The sequence below is a fragment of the Elephantulus edwardii genome, unplaced genomic scaffold (assembly GCF_000299155.1).
Source record: "Elephantulus edwardii isolate Elephantulus edwardi_28Jun2011 unplaced genomic scaffold, EleEdw1.0 scaffold00011, whole genome shotgun sequence".
Lineage (NCBI taxonomy): Eukaryota > Metazoa > Chordata > Mammalia > Macroscelidea > Macroscelididae > Elephantulus > Elephantulus edwardii.
In genome coordinates this window covers 6533317-6544727 of record NW_006399761.1, presented here as the reverse complement: position 1 = coordinate 6544727, position 11411 = coordinate 6533317, and the positions used below count along the sequence as shown (strand labels likewise).

At 45.6% G+C, this 11411-nt stretch overlaps 1 protein-coding gene across 1 annotated transcript in view; it reads left to right on the top strand.

Annotated features, from left to right (window-relative positions):
* LOC102851043 (follicle-stimulating hormone receptor-like) overlaps positions 1-11411 on the top strand; it is a 379630-nt gene that overhangs the window by 264547 nt on the left and 103672 nt on the right. The window lies entirely within an intron of this gene.

Sequence of the window (11411 nt, the reverse complement as noted above, 5' to 3'; positions counted from 1 at the left end):
CGTGAGCGTGCGTCTGAGAAATCACGACGTGAGCGTGCGTCTGAGAAATCACGACGTGAGCGTGCGTCTGAGAAATCACGACGTGAGCGTGCGTCCGAGTGGAATGACAACTCATTCCTGCCTTTCAAGAACATGCCAGGGGAGCCTAGAAAGTGTGTTGCAAACCCACACATCAAATGTGCCTTAAATACATTTTGTTTTACATTAAGATTAAAAAAAAAATAAGAATATGCCATGGGATAGCTAATAGAACTTCCATGTTCTTTATCTATTGTCACCTTCCTGGCAGAATTCTTTTCTCCATGTGATAGATTTAGAAGCTGAAGTATTAGCATGATAATGATAGCAATAAAATAATGGACAGTCTTAATGTAAAGTTTGCTTTCTGCTTTATAATGCTGAAGATAACTTTCACTCTGTTCTTCTTAGCCTGTCCTCTTAAAATGTCTTAAGAAACAAGCAGTTATTCTTAAAGTTTTATCATTGAGGAAACCAAGACGCACAGGGGTGAAAGTGCCTTGTTCTAGATGGTTTTGCTTGTCCAAAGAGAGCAGAGTTACTGTGTTCTGATGCCCAGCGACCAGCCGGAGGGACAGCGCAGTGGTCATTCATTTAAGAACGATTCCCTGCACACACATGTGACAGCTTCATGATGCAGCGCCTGTGTTAAGTCGAACCACACAGCAGAAATATTTTCTCATGTTTGATGTCAAAGTCAGCCAGAGAGAAAAATTTTTGGGGGGGAAAAAAAGGTAGGCTTGAGTGAGGTGACACACACACTCTGTTACAGAACCGTCCACGCTGTCGCTGATGAGCTGAGTCCGTTAATGGGCACCACAGAGAGGACGCACTCCACCTTCCAGGGTCTGCTTACGTTTCTCTGACTCACTGTGTGTGTTTCTGACTCCATAAAGAGGCTTCCCGGTTTTCAAATGATTTTTTTTTTTATCACCAAAGCTGGATTTTGAAGTTGTTCATTTCAGTTTGACCTCAGCTGATAATTTGCATATCCACCCCAGCCTTTTTAACTCAGACTCTATGTTTCAACAAGATCCAGAAGATTTGTAAGAATTGTCTGGGGAGCTTGTTAACACGGACATTCTTATTCAATATATATCGGGCGGAAATGCAAATTCTCAGCAGGAGGGGGCAAGCCAGACCCAGTCAGAGGCAGCGATTGTGGGTTCTAGCCCGCTGTCCCCTCCTCCGTTCTAACTGCTCTGTGGACTTCAAGCTCCAGCACCATAAGTAGAAACCCGTCTTTACAGAGACTGCTTAAGAGACCCACAACTGCACAAGCCACTCCTCCGTAACAAGTAACACCAGTGCTGTTGTCAGGAGTTGGCCCCAGCTCTCGGTGATGATTCTCAGCGCAGTGGATAAAACACGGCCGGGCCCTGTGCCAGCTGGGGAGCAGCTGCTCACGGGGACCTTGGAGCTGTGTTCCTTTCAGGGGCTAGTTTTTGAAACTCCATGTCCTGCCTTTTCCCTCTAGCCCATCGGAATTTGAAGCTCCCTCTGACATCTGTTCACCATCATAGTAATACTCAAGCCTCCATTAACAAGCAGGTAGGAGCTGTGTATTATAGACGTGAATGTTGTTGTTGTTATTATGTGCCATTGAGTCGCCTGTGACTCATAGCAACTCTATGTACAACAGCCCTAAACCCTGTTCTATCCCTTGCCAATCTTACTGTCTCAGACATGCCTATCCCCATTACCCCAATCACTGAATCAATCTATCACATCAAGGGTCTTCCTCCCCTGTGCTGTCCCTCCACCCTACCAAGCATGACATCCCTCCCCAAGGACTGGACCCTCCTTGCAACATGTCCAAAGTATGTCAGATGAAGCCTCAGAATCCTTGGCTCCAAGGAGCAGCCTGGTTTTACCCTCTCCAGGACTAACTTGTTTGTTCTCCTAGCAGGCCATGGTATATTCAATACTCTTCTCCAGAACCACAGTTTAAAGGAACCAACTCTCCTTCTATCATCTCTAGTCGTTGTCTAGCTCTCTGATTGCAAAAGTGATTGCAAAGACCATGGCCTATATCACATGCACCTTAGTCTCCAGACTGACATCATTGCTCTTCAGTACTTTGGAGAGGTCTCTGACAACAGACTTTCTCAATGCAATTCGTCTTTTATTTTCCTTGCTGCTGGTACCAAGAGTGTTGACTGGTAGAGCCCAGCAAATCGAAGCTGTCAATTCTCATTTTCACAGTAGTTGCCACAAACACTGAAGTGGAGACTGAGCCATTTTCTCTGGGGAATTGCTCATTACTGGGCTAGGTTCCTGGGAGCCTCTGGGTGCAATGTTTTCATCAATTGGTGAATGCATAATCTTTTACGTGAGTTTCTAGAGTGTACATAGGTTGACTAATACGACTAAGTAACACTGACCTCACAGCCAGGGCAACTACAACTCATGCAAGGCCCAACTTATCTAACACGTGCATTTTCTCCATCAGGCAATTCACAGCCTTCTTACGGTCAGCAACAATGGACATCATTTCCTCACAATCGCTGGGAGCCAATAACAACCAGCTCTCCACCACTACTACCACCATCACCCACAGAGGCAAACCCACAAAAATGAAGCAAGGGGAAATGGCCTTCAATCGAGCCACAGATCACAGCGCTGGTGGGAGAGGTGAGAAGGAAGGCAGAGCACTACTTCGACCTGCGATCAGCACCACCTAGGAAGGTGCCAGGCAGGGCTTCACAACTCTCATGACTGTGCCTGTGCCTTCGGTACCCACGAAAGCACTGCCAGTGTGTAGTTTGGGAGTTGTAAATCAGTTTCAGCAAGTAGAATTTGTAAGGTCAGAATCTGTAGAAGGTGAAACCCAACTTTGTGTTCATGGGTGTATGGGTGTGTGTGTATGGGTGTGTGTGTGTGTTGGTCCTGTTTCTCAGGGTGAACTCTGATGCACAGTAGACACACCCTACCATGCGCCATGCATATGGATTATAATGTAAAGGACACAGCTTTGGAATGAGACAGAGCCAAGTTTTCACTGACCCCACAACAAGCCAGAAACAGTCACTCTACCTCTTCAGATCTGTTTTCTTCTTCTCTAAACTAACTGGGAATGTTTTCCACCTCCCCATTGGATTTATGCTGGGAACTGGATAAGAAAATGGGCATAAAAGGCCTACTGACACAACTGGCCAGGTGTAAGACTGAGTTTATGGCCTCCATTTCCCAGGTTAGGGTCTCAACTGCATACAGTCCAGCCTCTTGACCTGAGGTCAAGAATTCATCTCATTACGTCATACTATTCCTGATCAAATATTTCTACTAGCCACATCTCTTTTCACAAATGGCCCCATCTAGGGAACCCGCATGATAAATATCAACCACAAACTCTGACCCGGTGCTGTGTTCCCCTCAGTGCATGTACTTTAACTCTTGAAGCAGATCCTTTCTGTGACATGCATTTTAAATCGTGTATCCTGGACACCTGGAGAAGGGTGCCCCTACGTGGCTAGAGTAAATAAGCCATTGTCTGCGTCCATCTCAATATATTATGGGCATCAAGTGAAAAAGATAAATCCTTCGGGTAAACAGACCAGAGGTGTGCTGTCACCAGAGCAGCCGCCACCACCTACGTCTGTTGGACACCTGAAATGTGACTTGTCTGGACTGCAATGTGTCTCTGTATACACACTGTGGATTTTCAAAGACTGCACGAGGGACTTGGTGGGAGGACAAATGAATGCAAAAATCTCACAGACAATATCTGTGTTGACTAAATGATAATATTTGGGAGCTATTGAGATAAATATACTTGGTTTGGAATATTAATCCCACCAGTTTCTTTTCCAATTTTTAAAATGAGACTACTAGATAGAACGTTTCAGGAGTTTCTGCTCAAATTATTTTGAGAAGGGAGAAAGACAGTTTCTTCCCACCGTGAAGATTTAGAGCCTCTGGAATATGACAGAGTCACTGTGAGTGAGACCGGCTGAGGGCAACGGATTGGGACACGACTGGAGAGTACTCAGCTACTAACCAAAAAAACTGGCCCTTCTCCCCAACTAGGAAGCACCATGAGAGAAAGACCAGCCAGTCAGCCTCCAAAAGCAAGGACTTTAGTCCAGAAAACACTCGGGTCCGGTTTCATTTCATAACACTGGGTCACTGTTGTTACGTGCTGTTGAGTCTGAACGGACTCCGAACTGCTCCTCCTGTGGTCTTTCAGAGGCTACGAATGGCCTGAAAGAAGACAGCCATCTTTCTCTCACAGAGCGGCATCCCACCCACTTAGCAATATTTGTCTCCTTGTTGCAAGACAGGAGACAAAACGAAGACGTACCATCTTGACAGAATAAATATCTAGACCTGTCTATGGAATCTGCCAACGAGGAAGGAGAGAGAAGGGGCAGGAAAAGAAGAGGAGTTGGAGACATGACTTCATGCTCCAGCCAGGATCACTCGAGTCTCTGACGAGACAATGTTTGTGGAGGTCAAGGCTGAACACCTCTGTTACACCTCACGTTTGCTGTCCCCACTGCATCCATCTCTCAGGAGAGTCTTCACGCAGCTCCTCCTCCTAAGACAGTCTGTTCTGTGGCTTGGTCTAATCCCAAGCGATACTGTTTAGCTCTGAGGACCACACTAGCATCAGACAACCACTGTCCAAGGGTCTCCTACGAGAGGAAGGTATGGGAGAGGAGCAGAAAGAGAGGAAGAACGAGAACCAACAGATAAAAGCCTCAGCTCCTCATTGCCACGGAGTTGGGAGCAAGTCACAGGTGACCCTGCCGAGGTTTCGTGGAGGCCGTAATGACAGGGGAATACTGCTCTTCTTCCTCCTAAGGAGACTTACCCACTGGTGGATTGGAGCCTCCAGAGGGGTGCTGCTTTGGGGTCCGCATTACTCCTAGGGACTACATCGCCAGAGCTCCCCACAATGAAAAGAACTTAAGAAAAACAAAAACAACCCTAGATTAGAATTGTTGTTGTTGGGTTGAATACCATCGAGTTGGAACCGACCCATAGCTGACCCTCCAGTGGGTTTTCAGAGGCAGTTAATCACACGGGAGGAGATCGCCCATCCTTCTCCCACGGAGCAGCTGGTGGATTCGAACAGCGTGCCTTCAGGATTGCAGTGCAGTTTCTTGCCACCAGAGCAAGAAAATGTGTGAAAGAAGAGAAACAGACTGAAGGCAGCTGGCTCCTTGTGCTGATGTTGACCGTGCCTCTCTGAGTGGCGCCCACCGTCTGCTCAATGCCAGTGCTGGTTCTTCCTCTGTGCTGACGGTGACCATGTCCTCCTGTGCCGGCAGTCACGAGGCCCCTTCGTGCTGGTCTCGTCTCTCCTTTTGCTGGTGTGTTGACTGTATACCTTTCACTGGTGTTCTATGCTGATGTTGACTGGGTCTCTTAGTGCTGATGTTTCTCCCTTTGTGTCTAAAGAAAACCCTTTAAATTTGTCACAAGGAATTCAATTCAAAACATTCAACAGGATCAGTTTCATAACCTGGCAGAAAGGCCCCATTCATGGACCATTGTGTGATGTTCTAGGCTTTTCTATGTCCCAAGAGACTAAATAATGAATAGTATTTCTGAAAGTTGTCCAAGCTTCCTCAGTTTAGATAACATAAGTGCAGCCTGGGCCTTCCCATAACCTTTACTCTTCATCAGAGCCTATGCCCCTTCAATGGTATTATCCACTATGCTCCAGACTATTCCATTCTAACATAGACAGCCCACCAAATACACCAAATTTCAAAGTTTGTAAAAGCAATTTTTGTCTGTGTTCTTGCTTCCTTCTGTTTCTTTCAAAACACAGTATTCCTTTAAACCTGTAACAGTCCATATAAACAGAAAGGAGGAGATCCATGTTAAAACAATCTTATTTTAGTGAGTAGTATAAAAAGTCAAAGTATTGAAGAGCAATGGTGTCATCTGAGAGACTAAGGTGTGCCTGATTAAAACCATAGTCTTCTCAGTCACCTATTACGGCATCACCTGAAAGCTAGATGATAAATAAGGATGAGAGAAGGAAGATCAATGTCTTTGAGTTTTGGTGTGGAAGAAGAGTACTGCATGTGTGGACTGCTAACAGAACAAATAGATATGTCTTGGAGAAAGTGTAACCAGAGTACGGTAAAGCTTCATTACACATCCTGTGGCCATGTTGTCAGGAAAGGCTATTCCTTGGGAAATTATATCATGCTTGAAAAGCTGGAGGGTCACTGAAAGAGGAAACTCCTCAATGAGATAGACTACCAGACTGATTACAGCAACGGGATCAAGTATTTCAGGCCTGATGAGGATGGAACAGGACAGGACGTGCTTCAGATCCGATGTCCACAGGGTCGCTATGACTTGTTCTTGACTCAATGGCACTCAACAACAACAAGAAGAATATTTTTAGTCATACCTTCCACATAGTAAAAGGTAGAGAACAGTTCTGAGTCTGCCTTTAGAGAACGTTCAGGCAGTCTCCCCTCCCTGGATCATTAACTAGGATCATTTGCACTGCCAGGTATAAATTAGTTGCATAAAGATGTGCTCTAAACAGCCTTAGTCTTAAGTTGTTTCCTAAACCATACAGGCTGACAGGGTGCCTGTCTCCATAAAATGTGTGTGGTCCTAGGATGTAAAACAGGAAGCCAGTGGAAATGAAGGGAAAGGAGGCTCAGCAATTAGGCTCTGACCATCCAAACAATCTTCTCCCTGAAACTCACCAGGTGGGAAGACGCAGTGGGCAGACCTGGAAGTGCTATCCTCTTGTGCCCCTGCACGGTAGCACCAGGAGCCTGGGAAGTACAAGGGTCATTGCACCCAGTACCATCTACTTCCAAGGACCATTGTTGGCCATTCCACTGCACATCCTCACAAAACATCAAGACTGAAGGTTTTATACCAAAACCCCAGTTATCATGAGGCCGACACCAACTCACGGGGACCCCTTGTGTGTCAAAGTAGACCTGTGCTCCGTAGGGCTCTCGGTGACTTGTGAGGCACCTCTGAGTAGATACAAACTTCCAGGACTTCAGTTAATGTTGTCGTTGTGTGCTGCTGAGTTGGAACTGCCTTGAAGCTGGCCCCCCAGCAGCTTTTCAGAGGCTATAAATAGCATGGGAGGTGACTAACCCATCTTTCTCCCTTGGAGCAGCTGGTGGATTCAAACCTTTTGAGTTGGCAGCACAACTCACTACTAGGCTACCAGAGCTCCCATTTTCAGTTAACACGTCGGTATACTAACCATCTGACCTACTCCAGGACTCCAAAAGAAACAAGGGACTTATTGAAGAGCTTCATCTAAAAATATAAAAAAGCAGAGCCAAAGAGAAGAAGTGATTGTCCAAGGTCCTAAAATGCTGTGATTTCCACCCAGACCTTTTCCTTCCAACTGTCCTGAGTCAAGGGGCTTGGGCTTGGAAGGAGCACAAACACACGTGCACGCGCGCGCGCACACACACACACACACACACACACACACACACACACACACACACTCTTAACAGAAACTGTCTCTTGAAATTGATGAGCGAGCCCAAGAAAACACTCAGTGTGGATAATGAAACACAAGGGGTGTTTATTATCCTTATACCACGAGCCTTAAAAGAGCTGTGGGAATTCACATTCTGCCACCTCAGTGGGTATTGATTTCCGATCTCTATTCTCTCGGAAGGTTCCCCTGGGAGGGAGAGCCAAGCGGACACTGACTTCCCGGTGATGACCACGGCTTTCCTGGCCTTTGCTTCTAGCCTTGTGCGCACTAATTCTCCTCAGAGCAGCTGCTAGCTCTCTGTCCTCTACAAGCAAAAGAGTGAAATACGTTCAGGCCACCCCCTCCACACATCCTCCTCTAAAAAAGAAAGAAAAAAGGCAACTAGCAATAAAAGAAAGGAAAGAGAACAAAGTTTAACAAGTACTAGGAAGACTATGCTGCCTCTGCCTCCTAATTTGAGTCCCTGGATGATGGCTACTAACAGCAAGGGTTAGAGGTTCAAGTCTATCCAGAGGCACTGCAGAAGAAAGGCTTGGCACTCAAATGCCCCAAATGCCAACCACTGAAAGCGCCACGGAGTGATGCACACGAGTTCACCAGGCAGGGACATAACTTCAGTGACACTTGATGGTAATGAGCTGCCTGCTGGGTGATGGTAACGCTTCTCACCAAGAGATAAAAGGATTAGCATCTGGGACTGCGGAAATATTTTTTTGAGTTGGGATAAATTGTGTCCCTGGTGGCCACCGCCAAAAATCAAAACTGACTCTGAAGAAATGCACATATTTACATACACAGTTCGGTGTTCCATGCGTTCATTCCACATATATCGAGAGCTTATTACGAGTGGGTTATTACTTTAACCACTGGAAACTCGGCTGTACCTCCTCAGACAACACCTACAGCCTTCATGGAAGATCGCGGCAAGTGCTAAGATTCAAAAGAAATCAGAGAAGTGGAAGGGGAAATGTTAGGAGGAAATTCAAGAGCTCACTAAGAAGGTGATTTTCTACAACAAACTTTAAATAAATGGAGAGCAAATGAAGATACAAAGGAAGAGTTCGCAGCAAAGCGTGGGATCAGAGTAAGGCTGGCTTCCAGAAAGGGGAGACCCGTGTGTCAGAGCATTAGTGGATTAGACGGAAGTCATCCAGGGGTAATGCTATTCCCACAATGCAGCGGAGAGAGGATGGTGCTTGAGCCAGGGGACAGTGGGAAACGCAGGGCCAAGCCAGCGGCTGTTGAGTCTACTCGAGACCACCAGCCAGAGACTCCAGCAACGACGAGAAAGGGCTCAAATCCTGGCTGTCAGTGACAGTAATAGGGCCAACAGACTGTGTTGAAGGCTGAGTAAGAGTGTGAGGGAAACAGGAGGGTCAAGCATGAGAGCAAAGCCATGAGCCTAGGAAACTAGACTTTCAGGGCGACCTTCTCCTGCAAGGACAGGGTGGTGCGCGTAGCATGGCTTTTGGCCTTGAACAAAAATTGCCGAGTGCACTTTTTGGTAAAGAACACAAAGGAAGGGACCAGGTCTGAGCATTTCCTGACAGGGGAAAAAAAACACAAAACCAAAAACCCAACCCAAGAATACCATCAAGAGAAGGAAAATTAACTCTGCATTGACCCCCAGAGGCCATTATGACCACTGGAGTCTTTCCATCATTGCTCTCTAAGTATGTTTTTGACCTTTTCCTTGAAGACCAATTGTTCCCCCTTACATACTCGCCACACGATCACCTCAGCTCCTGAAATTTGAATTCTGAGTCTGTGGTAGGAGGAAGGGGGGTGCGGGGGCAATGTGGGGGGACCATGGAACACCAGGGACCATCTATTTGTGTTGTAAGTTTTTCACCTCTTTCATATTTTCAAAGCAAGTTCTATATTCTCAATCTCTGCTGCCGACACTTTGCACGTTGGGCCCTGCACCCGTCAAATCTGCTGTGGTCACTGCTACTTGTCCCTTTTATTAATTGAGCAGAATTCTTCTAAAGTCTTCTGTCTGAATATGTAACTCCTCCTATTTTCAACAAATCTTCTAGTCAAACAGAGGGTAAGATAAGGGAGGGAGAAAGGGAAGAGAAATCATGCTGGAAACAGCTTGGGTTTTAAGCACTCCTAGATATTTAGCACCAAAAATTCTCACCACTGGACCAACAGGTCCATGAAAGATGGAGAAAAGATTGAAATTGTCAATAATTTCACCTTACTCTGATCCACAATCAACACACTTGGTAAAAGCAATCAGGGGGTCAGGAAACATATTTCATTGGGAAAGTGTACAGTTAGGGATTGTCCCAAATCATTGAGGAGCAATGATGTCAGTTTGAAGACTAAGGTGCATCTGATTTTTTTTTTCACTTGTTTTCTATGCATCTGAAATCTGGATAGACATGAGATTCACTGACCAAGAATCAAACCTGTGTCTCTCATATGAAAGGCACGAATTCCACCAGGTACGGGAGATCCAGAATCCTTGGATGGCAAGGATTTGAATAATCAACTACTAGCTAGAAAACTCACATTTTCAAGTAGTTAAAATAATCAACCACGAGGTGAAAAATTGGCCATTCGAACACACCTAGACACATCCTGCGAAACAGCCTTGGTGACCTACTTCTGAAAGATGACAGAATTGAAGATCTCATGGGCCAACTCTGCTTTGCACCCACAGGACCATCACGACCCAGAATCAACTCTTTGGTGACTAATAACATGGCTGGTGTGACGGGGGGGAAATGCCTGTAAAACTGTGTGTTGTTGCTGAATTGTGACAGGAAATAGCACCTGAACTGGTGTATACAGTTTGCTGAACACCAGTCTGAAGCTGTAAGACTTTATACTCACCCTCCCCTCCGGCTTCCCTGGTTCCCTAACCCCCACTCCACAACTGTCTCTACCATCACTTCTCCACCCTCCCCAACGGCAAAGCTGCTCTCCCGCCGAGCTGTCACTTAGGGAAGGAGATGATAAATGACTCACATCACAGTGATAATAATCTCTTAAGTTTCCATGGGCTTTACACATTCCGAAAGACTTGACTTGTACTGGCTCATTAGATCCTCAGAATTCTCCTGTGAGGTAAGGAAGAGCAATCTGTCTCCTATTATAAAGGAAGGCGTATCTGTTCACTGGACTAGACGGGGTTAACTGGACTACTTAGGGTCATGCAGCCAACGGGTAGCAGAGTAACCTGAGAGCTAGTCCTCCAGGGGCAATCCGGCAGTCATGAGGGAATATGTCTCTCTCCCCAGTTATGTAAACAGAGCAAGATGGGAAACACCAGTCCCAACATGGATGGGGGTCAGGGAAGTATGTCAAGTATTCCTGGGCCATAAGAATGTCTTCTGTGACTGAGTCACAAAAGGACAAATGCTGCATAGTGCCACCACTGTAAAATGGGACTGACATAAAGGTTGGGGGGAGACTGAAAAAGAGGGGATAAGTAAAGTATACTGCATCGAAACAGATGAGAGAGAGAACTGTATAAAAGGGATATATGATTAGGTATTATTGTCATGACAGGAGTCCAGAACAAAGGCTGCATAGTGGAGTGGACTTGGGGGGAGGGATTATATAACAATGAAAGAATTTTTTCTTTTACCTTTCAAAGAGAAAAACTAATTACAGGGGAGGGGCGGGCAGGGAGAAAAGTGCAACAATGAATGAATGGAAATCCAAAGTCTGTAAATTTTCATTAAAATTAATATTAATAAAAAAATTCTAGCCACTATCAGAGCCTCTACTTGGAATATTATTGCTTTTTAATCTTTGACTCGTACGGTTAACCTGTTAGTTAAATTTGTGTCTTCTAGGTTGCAACACCTCCATGATACATCTTCAAGGATATGAATATGTACGGCTAAGCACAATTGATAACAGTGCATCTAAATTCCAAAATCAATCTCCATAATAGTCTATGTGTTTCCTACTGCCAAAGGGG